The following is a 17,640-nucleotide window of genomic DNA, read 5'->3' on the forward strand; positions in this document are numbered from 1 at the left end:
ATATAGGCAGAAAATGGCTCCTCCGTGTTGCTCTAAAATTTGCATTTCTCTGATTACTAAGGAGAGTAAACCTTTTCCCCACGAGTTTGTTTACTATTCGTATTTCCTCATGAATTATGCTGGTCTTTATGAGGATTGATTCCAGGGAACTTGACATTGGAAGTGAAATCCTGTTCAAAGGTGAGGCATGCCCTGCAGGTCTGAGAACCCAAACATTCAGGGGACCCCCGTGGCCATATTTTTTTTTATGCTGCTGTAGGAAGTGGTTTGTGTGGTACAAAGTGTGGCCTTTGGAAGCAGCCCGGGGTCACATCCTGGCAGTCCTCCTCACCAACTGTGTGACCTTGGGCCAGTGAGTTACCCTGTCTGAGGATTTCCTCACCTGTGGAATGGAACGCCTGCCTTGCAGAGTTGCTGTCAGGTGTAGAGATGATGAGTACCTTGCCTCAGTGCTTCTCAGACCTGAGTGAACTCAGAAACCACCAGGGGGCCTTGTTAAAGTGCAGGTTCTGATCCAGTAGATCTGAGGAAGGGCCTGCGTTTCTGCACGTCTAACAAGCTCCCAGGTGATGCCGATGCGGCTGACCGGTGGCCTCACTTTTTTTTTTTAATTGAATATGTCCGATATACAATGTTGTGTTAGTTTCTGGTGTACACGGTGGCCTCACTTTGTGTAGGGAGGGGCTGGTGCTCAACTGGGGCTGCGCACTGGAGTTACCTGGGGGAGCTCTACAAACACTGATTCCCGGGCCCCCCTCCTGGAGTTGCTGATAAATTTGGTCTGGGTGTGCTGCCAGGGTGAAGATCCACTGATCTGCAAGGAAGCCCTTGTCACGATGTGGGAGGGTGGGTTTCCCTGTGACAGTGTGCTTTGTGGGCAGGCTGCCCCTGGTCTATAGAACGGAACTCTGTTCGGCTCCCTCTTCCTTCTCCCCAATGCAGATAAAACTGGCTGAAGAGGACCCCAGTGGCCTTTTCAAAATCGATAGAAGTCTGTTTCTCCTGCAGGTTTCCTTTCTAATTTACCTATATTGGTGTGAGCTTTGTCCATAATTTTCATAGGAAAAAAATGGAGTGCCCAAGGCTTGGGGTTTGGGTAGGCATGAGTAGTGGCTTGGGATTAAAAATCTCACCTCGCCAAGTGATCAGGTGACTGAAGTCGAGGTGATGTGACCACACCAGACTGTTGGGGGGACCTCCCCACCCAGACCCAGCTTGGCTACTGGGATAGTTCTGTGACTTCGGGCAAGTGGCCTCCCCCTCAGGGTCCTAGTTCCCTCGTGTGTAAAGGGTGGGTGTGCAGGAGGAGATGAACTGACTGATTCCTAACTTGGTCTATTGTGCAGACTCTACAGACCGAGTCAGGAAACACACCCTTCGGGAGGAAATGAGGGAAAGTAGGAGCAAGAAGGTGTGTGTGTGTGTGTGTTGGCCAGGGGATGGGGTGGCTCGCTGAGGGTGTTATAATCTGATTGTATACATTGTCTGCGGGCCCCCCTGTTCCCCATTCTCCACCCCCAACTGCCTGCCTAGTCACTGCTCCTCAAAAGAAGGGGAATCCAGGCCCTGGGTAAAGGCGGGGGTTCCGAGAGAGAATAGTGTCTGTGGGCCCCCTGCCCCCAGGCCAGGGCTCCAGCAATCTGGAGGCCAGACCACTGCCCCTCTTCCTCCCATCTGGGATGCAGATGACTTCCTGCCCTTGAACTTTGGGGGACTTGGCACTTGAGGAATCATCTCGCTGTGGAGCCCCACCTGCCTGGGGCTCGAGGCTAAGAAAGATTGTGAGCCAAGTGGCCCTGGTGAGACCCGATGAATTCCCATCCATCTCCTCCTGCCCAGCCTCATTATACCTAGAAAGGCTCTTCTGGGGCTCTTTTGGGTGTTGAGCGGGAGCTACTCAAAGTGATTACAGAATAGTCAGTTGCTCTCATCCCGTGTAACTCATTCCTGCACGCACCAGGCTCCAAGGGGGAAACTATACTGTTGCCCTAACCCCAGCCCCTCAATGAATGCAACTTCCTGCAATTAGCCAGCTCTGGTCAGGGTCGGGGGTCAGAACCATTAGCAGGGCAAACTTAGGCTGAGACCCTTCCCGAAATGTCCCACAATCAATGATAATTAGCAATGCGTTTACTTGTCGAGTTGGTTTGTGAATTTATGCACCTGCCTTTTTCCTTGAAAGATTTTTGGGATGGGCAATTAATTAGAGACTAATTAAAAGAGCCAAAGAGCCCTTTTCTGAGTGTTTGGGGACCTTGAGTCTAGGCTCAGCAACTCTGGACATGTCACTTTACCTTGCTAGGCCTCAGTTTCCTCATCTGTAAAGTGAGAGCCACATCGGTCCTGCCTGCTGTTGGTGAGGGATGACGGATGTGAGGCCATATCCCCAGCTGTCCTGTCCCACCAGAACTCTCCCTGCCAAGGGCTCTTTAGGGAGGATGTTGGGATACCTTTATGAAAACAGAGTTTCTGAGGGCTGAGAATGACCTCGGGCCCAGCATAAACATGAGGGGCGCTGATGACGAAGTGCAGAACCACCCGCAGGGGCCCCGTGACATGCCTGCTCTGGCCATGTGGTTCCCATCCCTTGAGGCCACAAGAATATGGGGCAGACGCAAGCCCACCTCGCAGTCTGTGTGTGCTGGCCCTCACTCTCTCCTTCCTTCCCAGGATACTGGATATTTTCTCTGCTAAGAACTTGGGGGGCAGCTGGAGGTATGGAAAGGCTAATCAGATACCCATCCAGCCTTCTAAGAGCCTGTGCCCAATAAGAGTCGTATTCACACTAGCAGCAAACACTCGTTGAGTCCTTGCTGTATGCTTCATCTCTGCTCCTCACAAGAGCTCCACAGAGGTGCGTTTTCACATTCCTCAACTTGAAAATGAGAGCTGAAGTTCAAACAGGATAAGTGACTTGCTCAGGATCACAAAGCCAGTAGTGGTGGGAGCCACCTTACCTCTCATGTATTAGATGGTAGACTTTGATTGACAGGTCACCATGGAACCACACGAATCTGAGTTCAAATCTGGGCCCTCCAAACCCTGCCGTACCTACTGGCGAGTCATTTATCCTGCCTAAGTCTGAATTTCCTCATCTGTTAAGAGGAGGCTTAGCCGTGAGAGTGAGAAACTTCAAATGGAAACTTTATGGCTCAGTGCCTGGACAGTAGATGTCCAGTAAATTGGTAGTTATTGTTGGTAAACTATGAGGGTAGTGGGGGAACACTGCTTCCCTCAAGCCCAGCACTCCCTTCCAAGGAGAGTGTCAAGATGAGTTATGCCCAGAGATTCCTAATGGAGCAGAGCCATAAATATGCAAAGCTGCTGCTGCAGGCAGGTCCACCCCGGTGGATCACCCTGAATGGTCAGTCCCAAGATGCACTATGCACTGTGGGATGGACATAACTGTCAGTGTTTGGGGAAATGAACATAGGGATGCATTTGGAGGAGAATCTGGGCATTTTATATGTTGGCTTGGCAGCAGCAATGGGATCACTCATGGTATGCATGGCTGGACTGCATTTGGGCTGCTGGGTAGGAGAAAAGAGCCCTGGGCTGAAAGGCAAGAAACCAAGTTCCTAGCTCTGGGTTCTTCTAACTCTTGGGACTTCTATTTCTCATCTGTAAAATGGGAATGAAATTCTCTGTCCAAGAGAAACAATGGTGTGGGAGCCAGTCATCAAAATAGAAGTACTAAAACTTGGCTGTGGCATTGGTTCAGCACCTTGGACAGCTTCAACGAGTCTCTGCTCCAAGATAGCTCTGGCCCAGGGTCCTCCTCACCCAGTCAGAGCAGCAGGGTGAACAGACGGAGGGGAAGTCAGAGTGAGGGTCACATCACAGGGATCTCAGCCTGGCAGAATCCTGGTAGTGTCCAAGAGAGGGATGATGCAGGAAGTGAGGAGGGAGTAGCTGAATTGTGGTTGAGGGGAGTAAACGGAGCTGTATCTCCACTTGGATGTTGGAGTCCCATCACCCCTGTCCATGGCTTTTCATTACTCACCAAATAAAACTCAAACCCTGATAATTTGTAACTGGCCCTTAAAACTAGTTAGTCCACCCTAAGCTCATCTTCTGCTACCCGTGCTGTGGCCACACATAATTCACTTTTCCCTAAACACAGTGTCTGCTTTGGGCCTCTGTCTGTGCTATTTCTCAAGCTTTCCCCTCTTCCTCGAATGTGCTCCCCACTGTCCTTACCTCAGTCTGTGGAAATCCTTCTCAGCCTTTCAGGCTAAAGTCAAAGGCTGCCTCTTCCATGAAGCCTTCCCTGAATATCCCTCACTTTAGAATTAACTCTTCCATCTGCTCTGTTCCCACAGCACATGGCTCAGAGTCTGTCTCCCTTCACCCCTGCACCTCCTGCTGCTTTGCCCCCACCTCATGCCTACCATGGGAATATCTTGCTCAGTACACTCTGAAATGAATGAAAATCTTGGGAAAAGCAATGAGTTCCCTTAGCAGAATTTTCCAGGACTGACCTTTATAGGAAGGAAATTCATGGTATTTCTCAAAGGGGCCTTGCCAGCAGGGATGGAGCTTAAATCCACCCATTGGCTCCTCTGTCTGTCAGATAAAACAGGAAGCTACAGTGGGACTGGAGCAGCTGTCCCCTCACATCATTTTCAGGTTCTTTGGGCAAATGGCATGACCTTCTTTCTACCTGATGTATGGTGGTGCTACTCAGAGACTCGAGCCAGATTCCCTGCCTTCAGATACCAGCTTTACTGCTGATTAGCTGTGTGACCTTGGGCGAGATGCAGCCTTTCTGAGTCTCTGTTTTCTCATATGTGAAAGGGTAATAATAATAAAGTCCAATGAATTATTGGGCTGATGAAATTAACTAATACATATACAGTAACTGGAACTCCTGGCATAGGAGTAATCGTTTCAACGAGTGTTAGCTATTATCATCATTATTATTACTGTTGATGCTGCCACTGCTATTGTTGTTGTTGTATTTACCCCAAGGGGTCCCCCACCTGGGGAACACAGGGGCGAGGGGAAGAGAGTAGTGTTGGTTGAAACTTCCTCCTGGCTGGGAGCTGCAGGGTTGCTGGGGCAGCCACAGAACCACGAATAGACTTTCTCACCAGGGGGGGAGAAGGCCAGTGTCTCAGCCCCTCCACACTCCTCTGCTGACCAGCTTTCCTTAATTAAGGCCTCACCTAGGTGGCCAGCCTGATGAGGCCTCCTCCGCTGCTCCAAGACTAATTGTTGCTTACCTCAGTGCCTGGAGTGAACAGCCTGTGAGGTCACTGCCAGAGCTACAAAGACGTGATTTCCCAGACCTCCTCCCCACATTGAGCCCGTGTGGCTGGGAGATAAGGGGCCCTCTGGTCTTTCCTCAGCACAGATGCTCCCTTTCAGCTCTGGCTATAATGGGGACAGGGAGCATGGGAGGTGGGGGAGGGGCCCAGACGTCCCCTCCCCTGGGATTCGGGGACTATATTTCTCCCCTGGATGACAGAATTTCTATTACCTTAAAGGGCTCATCTATTTATGCTGCAATTTTTTGAAGCCCTGTCTGCCGTTATTGAACCCTGCATGCTGGCGAAGGGAGCGGGCACTCCATCACCCAAATGAACAAACTCGTTTCCACATTTTTCTCCCCTTTCTCCGTGCTGTCGGTAGGTCATATGCAAACCTCAGCTGCTCAGGCAGGTGAAGGCAGGAGGGGGATGAGAGTTACAAAAATCCAGATCAGTGAAGCAGGGATTGAATTTCCCTCCAAGTCTTCTGATGTCCTTTAAAGGCGTGACCGTCCCCCACACACCCGCCTTCCCCCCACCAGCTGGGTAAAGTGCACGTCTCCCTCCGGTGCGGCTCTTGAGCTGGAACTAGGGAACCAGGGCAGCTGCGGGACGAGAAGAGAATGTGCACTGAAAATTAGAGCCAGGTGACGTGTATACAGTGTGTGTGCATTTCCTCTTCTAATTGTTCTGTTCGTCGTCAAACCGAGCTCTGCGGACAATTAGCCCTACAACCAGAAAACCAGCTTCGCATGCCCTGCCCTCCACCATTGACTAGGTTCCTAATTATTACAGTAAAAGATTTTCCCAGCTGCTGCTCTGGGGGTGAGGAATTCACCCCCGAGCTGCCACACCCGTGTGAGCAGAGGCGCACAGCTGGGGCAAAATAGCGAAAATGGTCCAAAACTATAAACCTATATACACATCCAGTCCAGTACTCAAGTCCCAGCCCTGCTGTCACCTTCCGGGTGGCCTTGGCCCAGTTACTTGCGCTTCTCAAGCCTTAGTTTTTCATCTGTAAAACAGGAGGAATAATGGCACTGTGTTCTAGTGTTATTCTTAGGACTGAATTAGATAAGATATGTACGATGCTTAGGAAAAAGCCTGGCATGTGGTGAATGTTCAATAAATGATTGTTGAGGTTCCTTATGTTGTGGTCTAGAGATGCTTACTGGAGGCAAAGGCATGGACTTTGGGGTGAGACAGGCTTGGATGGGAATCAGAAGTCTGCCTCTCAGTAGCCGTGTGCCCTTAGGCAACGTGCTCAAGCCTCTGAGCCCCAGTTTCCCATCTGTAATACGGATGAATAATGCCTGCCCTACCTGGTCACGTGAGCACAAAATGGGAATTACCCTTCACAATGGCAGAGCTGGAAGTGTGCTCAGTGCTCCCCTAGTGCACCCTCTTATTTTACAAAGGAGGCAGCCGAGGTCCAGAGAGGGAACGTGACTTATCTCAACTCACACAGCAAATCATTGGCAGAACCAGGATGGAGAGCAAGGGACCTAGCTCCCAATCTGATGCTTTTTCCACCTTCACCTCCATCTCATGAGTTTGCTGTCCCCAGAGCAAAGAGCCTACTGATTTTTCCCAGGGCAGAGAGGGATGAGGGTGTCACCAGAGTGTTAAATCATGTTGGCAATTAATCCACAGAGGAAAATAGGGAAAATTGGTTTTATGTCACCAAGGCTGAGTCCAGCCTTCCCCATCTGGGACCCCGTTCCGACTCTTCTACAAAATAAACATTCCGCATGGGACACCACCCTCTCCCTGCCACGCTCCTCGCTCCTCGTGTGTTCATCAGTGCCCTCGTCGCTGGGGCTGGAGCTGGGGCTTGGGGCTCAGGCCTGGAGCCTGCAGCTCTCCCCGTGTGCAGCGGAGAAGCGGGTGGGGCAGGTCTGAAGCGTCCATGCTTTAGACACTCCCAATTTTTTTTTTGTGCAAGTCTCTGGCATTGATGGGTTTCTTCCCCTGCCGGCTTCCAGTGCTGGCCACCCCACAGACTCTGGAGGGGCCAGAGTTGGAGGAGCTTCCCCCAAAGTTCTGGGGGAGGGGGCCAGCCAAGTGGGGATGCTGTGTGCCTGGGTGGGGCACTCTGCTCTCCATCCCCTCCAGCAACCCTGTAGGTAGGAGCTGTTAGGATCCCCACTTTGCAGATGAGGAAACTGAGGCTCAGAAAGCTGAGGTAACCTGCCCTCATTGGTAAACGGCCCCAGGAGCTGGGCCTGCAGCTGTTTGAGGCTAGAGCCTACACTTTCAACCGCAAACAAAAATTGTCTGGAGAGGGGAGGGCTGTGGGTCGTGGTAAATAAATAACCAGCTTTGACACCCTCTCAGGCCTTTTCCCAGGAGAGAGGACAATGCCAGAAACCTCATTTCTCAGTTGGAGCTTTGGGACCCCCCGCCTTCTGTCTTTAAGGGGAGGTGGCTGTGACCCTCCCTCCCTTACTGTGGGACAGTGCTTTACAATTTACCCAGCTGTCTCACATTCGAGTTTGTTAGTGCCCCTGGCTCTCCTGTGAGGAACACTGGGCAAGTATTGTTAGCTGTTATCTCCCAGACGAGGAAACTGAAGTTCAGATCAGTTACAAGTCTTGTCCGAGATGACCTGACTTGAGAGGACCTCAAGCTGGGCCTAGAACCCAGGGCTTAAGCCTCCAAGGCCAAGCTCGCCTCAGGACAGCCGTGCGGGGACGGGAGGTCGGTGCTGAGCAGGGGCCATTAGGGAGTCAGACCTGGGCTCCAACCCTGGCTCCGCCGCCTACTCGCTATTTGACTTCGCCTGAGTCCCTTCACCTCTGTGCCTTAACTTTATCTTCTGCAAACTGGGGCACAAACCTTGCTCCCTGAATCCTGGGTCTGGTGTAAAGCTGAGACGAAACACTTTGTTGGAAAGGCTTGGAGAGGCCTCAGGTTTGTGCGCCCGGAGATGTAATGGGAGCCGTGACGAAACACTTTGTCGGAAAGGCTTGGAGAAGCCTCAGGTTTGTGCGCCCGGAGATGTAATGGGAGCCGTGGGCCCCGAGTCGCAGACTAACTCCCCTACCAAGGCTGTGGGTCTGGGACAAAGGTCAAACCCACTCTCCTCCTGCCACCCCTGCCCTCAAGCTCCAAAATCCCACGCAGCCGGGCCCCTCCACAGCCATCTCCCCCCCTTAGTCATTAGCACCAGTAATCCCATCTGCAGGAGTAATTACAGACCCCAGGAGGGGAAGGGATTCCTGCCAGAAGGTGTGATTATGTCTAGAAAATGAAAGATGTTGCAGAAAAAGGTCATGAATAAATTACTTCAAGGTGGGGTTAATAGGAAGACTAACAATGGAGATAAATGAAAGGAAAAAAAACACCTCAAAATTTCTCTCCAAAAACACTGGTAAATAATTGTTCTCGCCTCTCCTGAAAGTTGCCAGGAGTGTTAATTCCCTGAGACAGGCCCAGGAGAGCGGGGTGCGGGTTCCCCACGGCCCCAGAGTGGGAGCAGAGCAGGCTGGGCCCTGCAGCCGGGGTGGGGACCGGTGCTCAACCCTGCAGGTAAGAGGGTGTCATTGCAGTCCCCGAGCAGGGCCATGACAGAATGGCGCTGCACTTGACCTCTGTACCCTGTTTGGGGGGGGCGGGGGGGGCGGTTACGTCACAGTCTAAGAACCTGGCATGTCGCAGGTGTTCACAGACTTTGGTTCCCATCACTCCCCGTGGTTCTTCAGTGGAGTCTGCTGGGCAGAGTGGGACGAGCGTGGGCTCTGAGTCCGGGAACCCTGAGTTTGAATCTCAGCCCTGCCGCCCCACAACTGGGTGAGCTGCTGGCCAGCAGGCTCACCTCTTGAGTCTCTGCTCGCCTGGCAGTGAGTGGAGGGCCTCGCAGGGAGGTGTGAGAGTGAAACAGGGCAAGCATTACCAAAGTGGCACAGAGTGGTCTTAAGTTTCTTTTCTTCCATCCCCAGTGGGCCTCGGGCTCACATGGGCCACATGTAATAACCCCCCCCCCAAAAAAAAGCATTTTATAGCAATTCCTCTGGGCCAGGCACTGTTCTAGGAACATTACGTAGAATAATTTATTTAATTTTCATCACTACCCTCAGAGGAAGGTACTACTATAATCCACATTTTCCAGGAAGGAAAACTGAGACACAGAGAGGTTAATAACTTGCAGTTTGTCAATTCTACCATAATATTACTAGGGGGAATAAAGTCACCCAAGATCCCGTAAGTGTCAGAGGCAAGAGTTAGGTTCCAGAGCCCGCGGGCTTCAGTTGTGACCTGTCTCTTCTGGACAAACCCGGAGTGATCCTCACTGCCCCACACCAGGGTGAAACCTTAACCATGGCCACGGGGGTGCTCCAGCCACAAGAGCTGAATTAGGGATTGATGTCCAACTATGGGGCAACCAGGTATCCATCATGTAGCTGAGGGGAGGTGTCAGTTTCCCAGGTGGCGGCGTGGATGGAATGTGCCATCATCACCATGACAACCATCTGCATCACAGTTCTTCCACTACAGAATTCTCTCACCCATCATCTTAGGAGTTTCCACAGCCCTCTGAGGTTAGATGTCACCACTGTCACTTTACACACAAGGACCCAGTCATGGCAAGGTTACACAGCTCGGAGCAGCTCAGCCCTCCCCGCTCTCAAACACACAGCCACAACACTCTCCAGGCAAATGCTGCCAGGACAGACCCCTCTGGTCCCGTCTCCCTCCCAGGCCTTGCTCCCTTCTTTTCCCTCGTGCCTGCAGCCCCAGACAGGCTCTGCCCCATGCCGGAAGACTCCTCTGGTCCTGCAGGGAGGTCTGAACTGAGCTCCCTTCAAACCTCAGGTTCTTAAATGGGGAGCACATCCCAGGCCCATATTATGTGTGGTGATGGTGCATTCTGTGGGAACTTGGCTGAGACACCTCTGAGGCCCAGAAAAATCCAGAGGAAATGAGCTTTATAAAGACTTGGATAATTTAGAGTTGGGGAAAGGGAGGGACGGCAGCCTTTTCCACCTCCACTCCTTCTTTGTTTCCCAGTAAAAGCCTCTCAGGTTTCAACTTCTGGCCTTTCTCTGAATTCAATCTATAACTTTTTAAAAAATGATTCCACAGTCGATAAGCCATTGGATTTGCCTGAGTCCAGACTCTCAACCTCTCAAACTGAAAGGAGTGGCCTCTGGGGGAGGGGGTTCCTAAAAACAGGCTGGAACACTGCTCTCAGGAACCTGCCTTTGCCTTATGGTAAAGTTCAGGCCTTTGTCCCACTGCCCGCCTTCAGCCTTGGTGCTCCAGAAAATCTAAATGGGTTGCCTTACCCTGGAGACCCACCCACCCACCCACCCATGCACAGCCTCACCTGCGTACCCTTGTTCCTACTGTCCCTTTCCTGTGATGCCCTTGCTCTGTGTCCCGCTGGCCAGAGTCTGCCCAGGTGCCCATACAGGCTCAGTTCGGTGACCGCCTCCTCATAAAGCCTCCTTGCTTTCTTCCCACCAGAACACAGCCTTTCCATAGGACACCGGCATGCTCAGTCTGGTGGCACACTGTGGATGTCTCTGCCCTCTCTACTAGACGGAAAGCTGCTGGAGGGCAGGTCTGCCTGATTCATCCCTTTCCCCATCCCGCCAGCCTCCTACCCCAGCCCACTCACAGGCCCGGCACAGAGTGATCAGTAAATACTTGAATAAATTCCCAGGTCCTTTAGAAGCATCTCCCAAGTCATGAATGTACCACATTTTGCTTGGACCCTAGTAAACACCCAACATTGGCCCCTGCAGGACCCTCTGCCCCCACAATCTTGTTCCCACTTGGGACATCGTCACTGTCAATATAGTCAGCCCTGGGCTCTGTAGGCCACTGCCCTGGGCACACCCCCCCCCAGCTGCCACCCCAGAGGAGCTGGGTTCTGCAGCACACATGCACATATACCAACAGCCCCACAGCGTGGTCCCGGCATGTCCATGCCACGCATGCTGCGCTCAGAGCCACTGTGATCGAATTCGCCTTGAGGCTCTACGACCAGGATCAGCCCAAATGTTTCGGCGTGCCAGTGCTAAGCTTACCCCATACTTGTCACACCGTTGACACAAGACACACACCAAAGTCACACGCTGCATGGACGAGGCATGGTCGGGGGACCCTATCAGCTACCATCCAAACCAGGACACTGGGACAACAAGCCTAAATCCTATCTCTAACCTGCTCTTCCACACACTGCAAAGCATATGTATAGGTATACATAGGGCCCACGTATGTTTTCACATGACGTACGTCAGCAGTGTGTATTACTGTGCACGCACACACGGACACGCGCACACACACACACACACACACAGCCTCACCAAAAACAGCCTGCAGAACACCTGGAAGTAGAGAGGCAGCCCCCCCACCCCTCCCAGGCTACAGTCTCATGTTGTGCCCCTGCCCCGCTCCCCGTTCCACTCACGTACCCCTCTAAATGCTCACAGGGCCTTCCCCAATGCCCAGCAAGAGCTTTCCCAGCAGTTTAGAGGCAATGTTTTTTAGCACTTTTTAAAACCACTGGGGAGCAGGGGGAAGGTGTAGCTTAGTGGTAGAGTGTATGCTTAGCATGCACTAGGCCCTGGGTTCAATCCCCAGTACCTCCACTAAAAAATAAATGAATAAACTTAATTACCTCCCCCCACCAAAAAAAAAGCTTAAAAAAAAGCCCACTAGGGAAATCATGAAACCTAATACAGAGTGACTGGGGCCATGTGTTGTCAGTGTTTGCTCAAAAAGTCCTGAAGATTCCAGCCCAGCCTTTGCAGGGAAGCCTCATTCTGTCCTCTGAGGGAGCACAGCCCAGAAGGCTGGAATCATCCCCACCCACCCAGTCCCCCAGAATGTACAAGGGCTTCTGACTGGGCTCAGTCCTGGGGAGGAAGCGGAGGGAGGTGAAGCCAGGAGCAGGAATGTGAAGCTGTCACAGGAAACTCCTTTCTTTTAGCTCAGAGCCGAGGCCGGCCTGTGTGTGTGCTGTGGCTGCCTCCCCCGGCAGCATCAGCACCAGCATTAGCATCATCACTGTCATCATCACTTGAACCAGCGTTCTCTCCTTCGGAGGATATACATTATTTGATGACTGTTGGCACAATCCGCAGTCTGACTCTCGCTCCCATGTTATTCCACCATCTTAGCTTTATTCCTTCAAGTCTTGAAAGCTTTTGGACTTCAAGAGCCTCCCGATGTAAGATACAAATGCTCCCTAAGAATTCCCACCATAAACCCCTATTAGCCATTCTTGCCTCCACTGTCAGCATACATTTAACAGCAAATGTGCAGAAAAGCACCTAGCACAGGGCCTCGCATCTGGCAGGTGCTCAGGTCACTGGGGTCCCTGTCACTGCTGTCCTGTCTGCAGTCAAGGCAGCCAGGTCTAGAGGAAAGAGACTGGGCTGTGGAGTCAGTCGGCCCCTTTCCTACAGTGTGACTTAGGGCAAGTTGACCCCTCAGGCCTCGGTCTGGCCTCTCTCCAGGATGGTCCTCTCTCTAGGTAATTCCTTCCCTGCAGGGCTGTTATAAGAACAAAAGGAGAAAAGGGACCAAAAGTGCCTGGTACCAGCTGGCACTAAGGGAGCGGTTAAAAATCTGAGTCTTCTTCCTCCTGTCTCCAGCACTGGGGATGGGTCAGTCTGTCCAAAGCCAAGGGTCAGCCCTGTCTGTAGGGGTGAAGGGGTGTGGACAGCAGTGAGGACCGAAGCCTCTGCTCCCCCTTCTCCAGGTGCTGCCCACAATGCACGTACCCTGCACACAGGAACATTGCTAGGGACTTTAGACTTGGAGCCGCTTGATAAGATACAAATACCTCTCAAGAGTGCTTAGTAAGCCTTTATTAGCCTGCGATGCCTTCTGGGAACTCAGGAGAGGTTCTCCGAGGGGACAGTTGGAGGAGGGGGAGGGAAGGGGAGAAAAGAGCCTTTGTTTTATCAGGCCAGCAGCTGCCTCCAGGAGGACCCTAGGTCATGCAGCCAGTAAGTGATATGGTCTGAACTTGACCCCAAATGTCCTTCTCTGGCCATACCCACTGCGTCTCAGGTCTTCCTGAAATGTCTTGGTATCTGTTTGGGAACTATTAGAAGGGGTCTGCACCTTTTTGAGAGACCTCTTGAGGGGTCAAAGTTATATAGCATATTTGTGAAAATTAGAAAAAAAGACTCCTTTCTCAAGACATTCTACTGACACCTGCCAAAAACTAATGTACTATATCCACAGATTATGATGACTCCCGTATGAGTGGCACCTCTGGATTTGTGCAGTGCACAGCCTGCACAACTGTACAGAGCAGCCTCAGATCACTGACAGCCTATTCATGTTGGAGAGACATAGGGTTTTCAGGCCTAACTTTGAGCCATTCTCCACCCATCCTCTATGGGAGCCTAGCAGAATGACTCAGCTGCACAGGCCCTGGGTATTACCCTCTTGGCACAGGAAGGCAGGGATGGGGATGGGTGTGACCCGTGGCCTCCATCCCTCTCTCCCTCTCATCTCTCTAGCCCTCTGCTCCTCATGCCTTATGCAGAGTTTTTTCCCCCCAACATGCATCCGCTGTCAGTTGCTGCTTTATCAGTGACACACTAATTAGGTCCAGTGAGGTTTGCTGTGCATTGGAGAGGCCTCTGTGGCTGGCATTCAGTCCAGGCTGTTCTCTCTTTGCCTTGTGGACCACGTGTCACTCTTTCTCTCTGGAAAATCACAAATGAGGCTTCCCACCTGGGGGGGGGGGTCCCACTCTGAGCCCTTGGAGCTGGGACTGACCAAGGAGGGTGGGCAGCGGGGATGTAGATGCCCAGGGCTGACACTCTGCTTGGCAAAGATCAGGTGTTTGCCCTGGCAAGGGGCTTTGTAAACAGTAAAGCACCTTCCACATGTGTGCTTCTGGCACTGATGTAACACTGGACACCCAAGTCAGCCTTCGTTGGTGGCCCTGAAACTCTAGGAAAAGCAGGGGAGAGAAGGGAACAGGAGCAACCAGAGGATTGGGGAGGCCACTGAAGGCTGCCGGCAGAACATTCTGGGAGTGGGGAGGGGACTTGTCTGCGCTCTCTAGTGCCACGGCCTCATCTGTGCCTCACCCTACTCCAGCCATTAGAGGGTAAACGCCATGAGAATAGGGGCGACTCTGTCCTCCTCTGGCCTCGCGCAGTGTCGTGTCTGACACATACTAGGGATTAAAAAACATTTCCTGAATGATTGAGTTAATTCAGTCCATATGCATCGAGCTCAGACTGTGGTCGAGGCCCCGTGCTAGGGCCGGGCCACAGGGCTGAGTCAAACAGACCCAGTCCTGACCCTCAGGAGACTTACAATCTAGTGAGTGAGAACTGGTTTTGTGTTAATTCATCACAATTGTGGTCAGTGCCGCAAAGGAGCAGGTAACAGGGAAACCTGCTCTGGAAGTGGGAGGGCAGGGGGAAGGTAAAGAATATGGGAGCTGAAAGGGACCTTAGGTCGCACCTAGTTCGGCATGATGGTTAGTGGGACCGGGGCCTGTCCCGGCACCTGGCCTCTGGTTGATGCTCTGCAGGTGTTTGTGGATTGAATGGGTGAAAAACGAGGCCAGGGCACCTTGAGCCAGCGCCCTTGCATCACTTAAACCCACATACTCTGACCCTTGGTCCAGGGCCCTTTCTTGCCTAAACTGTCCCTGCTCCTCCAGCAAGAAAGAAGACATGGGGGCCAGGCCCACTTCCCTGGCTGCCTCCAAGAGTCCCCTGTGCTGAGCTCCCACCAGCCCGCACCCTGATCTAGAGAACCCAGTCCACTCCGTTTACACTGCCTCCTACCCCGAGAACATATTTAAGGCGACCCAGAGACGAACTTGCACAACTGCCCCCCCTTTTGTGTGAGGTGGGGGGTCAACCGCCTTCCATCCGCCTCCTCCTTTTAATCCAGAAAAATACTCATTAACCTCCCGCCCATTGCAAGGAAAACGGATGAGCCACACAAGGAGCCCAGCTGTTGATGAATTTGCTCAAACAGGGCCAGACTACAGAGTAGCATATTGCAGGAGAGGGGTGGGCATTCAGTAAGTGGCATTTGAAACAAATTTAATAGAACATGTAACTCATTACCCACCGGGGTCTGCGTCTGTGTTGCCGCATTGTGCAGGAGGCAGGCGGGAGGCGGACGGGAGATCTGCCTCTCTTTAGCGGGACCAGCTCTGGGGTTCCGTTCCTCCAGCAGCTCTTTCAAATCAAGTTCAGGATGTTAATAGCCAATGCTGCATCTATAATTAACAGGCCTTTGGGTGGGAGGAAGAGTTCACATCCATCGTCTATTCACAGAATGAAGACACTGAGCAGAACTGGCAGGCTTCCCTCTGCAGAAGCTGGAACCTCCGGGGCCTGCCCCTGTGGGAGGTGGAGGGCTCCCTTTCCTGGGCTGGGGGTGTGGGTTGTGCAGGTGAGATGAGGATAGACAACGATATAAAAAGCCCAGATGTCAACTTCCTGGTGTTGAAAAAGGACCAAATTATTTGAGCCTTGGCAGGTGCCCCTTCCTCAAGGTCAGGGCCACATCCTCTGGATGCTGTGTGTTTAGGTGGTGAGTATGCCGTCGATCTGAGTGAGGAGGGGCAGTGGAGGTTATCTGGGCTCTTAGCACCCTGTGCTTGAAAGGGGAGCCAGGAGACTTGCGTTCCAAACCCATCTCTGTGTAGCATTGGCTGTGTGACCTTGGGCAAGTCACTTTCCCTCTCTTGGCCTATTTCCTCACCTGTAAAACAAGGCAGCTTGACCAAGTGATTCGCAACCTCCTTTCTAGCTCTGGTGCAAGGAGCTGTCTCCCCACTGGTAGGAATGGGTGTGTGGCCGGGCCCAAGCCATGTTTTAGCAGAGTAGGTGGGTGACACCCAGCTGGTGTGTCTTAGAGCCTCTGGAGGGCTCCCTGCCCCCTGGATTTGCATCCCCACCATCCCTCACTCCTTTGGGTTAAGACACCTACTGCAGACAAGAAGATGCTCAGAGTCAGAGCTAAAGAACCCTTAGGGACGACCCAGCCAGTGGCTCCCAGCTAGACACCTGCAAAGGCCGCAGCAGTTTGCCAGGGGCAGTTTTGAACATTTCACAAAGCCTGTGGGCAATCTTCCATTACCTGCAACAAAGCTAACTAAAACACCAAGGTTTTTCTTCTGCTTTTAATTAGAATTAAATTAACTCTACACAATCTTCCAGGTTAGCGTGCGCTAATCAGAAGCCCTGACTGGTTGTAGGTGACATCATAGGAATTTCTGGGTCATGGTTGGTGGATGAGATGCTGCCACCAGCATCACGTGGCATGTGGTCACCGACCAGATTGCACCTGTTCAGTATGTGAGTGGCCTTAGGCACCGGCACACAGTAACAGCGGTGTCTTTCAGACTGAGAGAGCTTTGTAGAGGAACGATACTTACAAGGGTTCTTGGTGGTGAAAAGTTGGGGAGACTGACTGATTCCAACAGCCGCATATAACCGATAAGGAAACCAAGGCCTGTGTATTACCTAGTAAGAACATGAGTCTATCAGAAGAGAAGGCTGTTTTCCAGCAGTAAGATGTAGAGGAATTCTGGGTGGAGATCTTGGAGAAGAGCTTCAATAAAGGACCGCAGGGTACTCCTCCCTGAGGGAGTGAGCAGAGGTGCTAGGCCGTGTGAAGCATGTGAGATGCCAAATGCAAACTCCCAGCTTTCCCTGGCAGCTTCTCATCCTGCCCTTTCATCCAGAATGTGAAAAGAGCAACAGACACGGATTCAGGGCTTGTCTGAGCCCAGCACTGGGCTGGGGGCAGGGGAGTGGATAAGACGGTCCCTGCAGCCCGTCCCAGCTCTGACTTTTGGTCTCCTTCGCAAGAAGGCAATAGATTTGATCATGTCTAAGATCCTGATCAGCCCGAAGGGTCTTGTTTTCCTGAGTGGTTACACTCGAGGCCAATAGGGTAGTTTTCTGGCCGTAGCGGACCCTTAGCCTGCCTGAGCAGGGGGTGGCAGGGTGGGGCGTGGAATCATAGACCAGGATCTGGCCTGGCTTTCCCTTTATACAAGACCCCCAGGGAAGCCCAGAGTTGGTGTGGTAGCAAGGGACTCATCCTTAGACCAGACAGTATTCTGCTTCCTGTGTGTGATGGGAGCCACAGAACCCCGGCCCCCTAGGGCCCCTCACTCATTTGCTCGACACTGTCTATAGAACACCTCTACTCTGTGCCAGGTACCGAGCTAGGGATCCTGGGGCAGGCAGGTAAGATCACCACTGCATTAAGCTTCTAGTCTAACTGGGGGAGGCAGTCGGTAAATAAGTGTACAAATAAACACATCTAGATGCAAGCGTGAGTATGCCTGTGTGGACGCTGCCTGGGAGTTGCCCTCAGCAGAGATCAGGTCTCAGTCTCCTGTGTGCCTCTGAAGCCCACTCCCAGGGCTGGC

The 17,640-nt window shown here is 52.2% G+C and overlaps 1 protein-coding gene across 9 annotated transcripts in view; it reads left to right on the plus strand.

Moving 5' to 3' along the window:
• Positions 1-17,640, plus strand: part of MEGF11 (multiple EGF like domains 11) — a 332,393-nt gene that overhangs the window by 279,197 nt on the left and 35,556 nt on the right. The gene's annotated exons all lie outside the window — the stretch shown is intronic.

The sequence above is a fragment of the Camelus ferus genome, chromosome 6 (assembly GCF_009834535.1).
Source record: "Camelus ferus isolate YT-003-E chromosome 6, BCGSAC_Cfer_1.0, whole genome shotgun sequence".
NCBI classification, from domain to species: Eukaryota; Metazoa; Chordata; class Mammalia; order Artiodactyla; family Camelidae; genus Camelus; species Camelus ferus.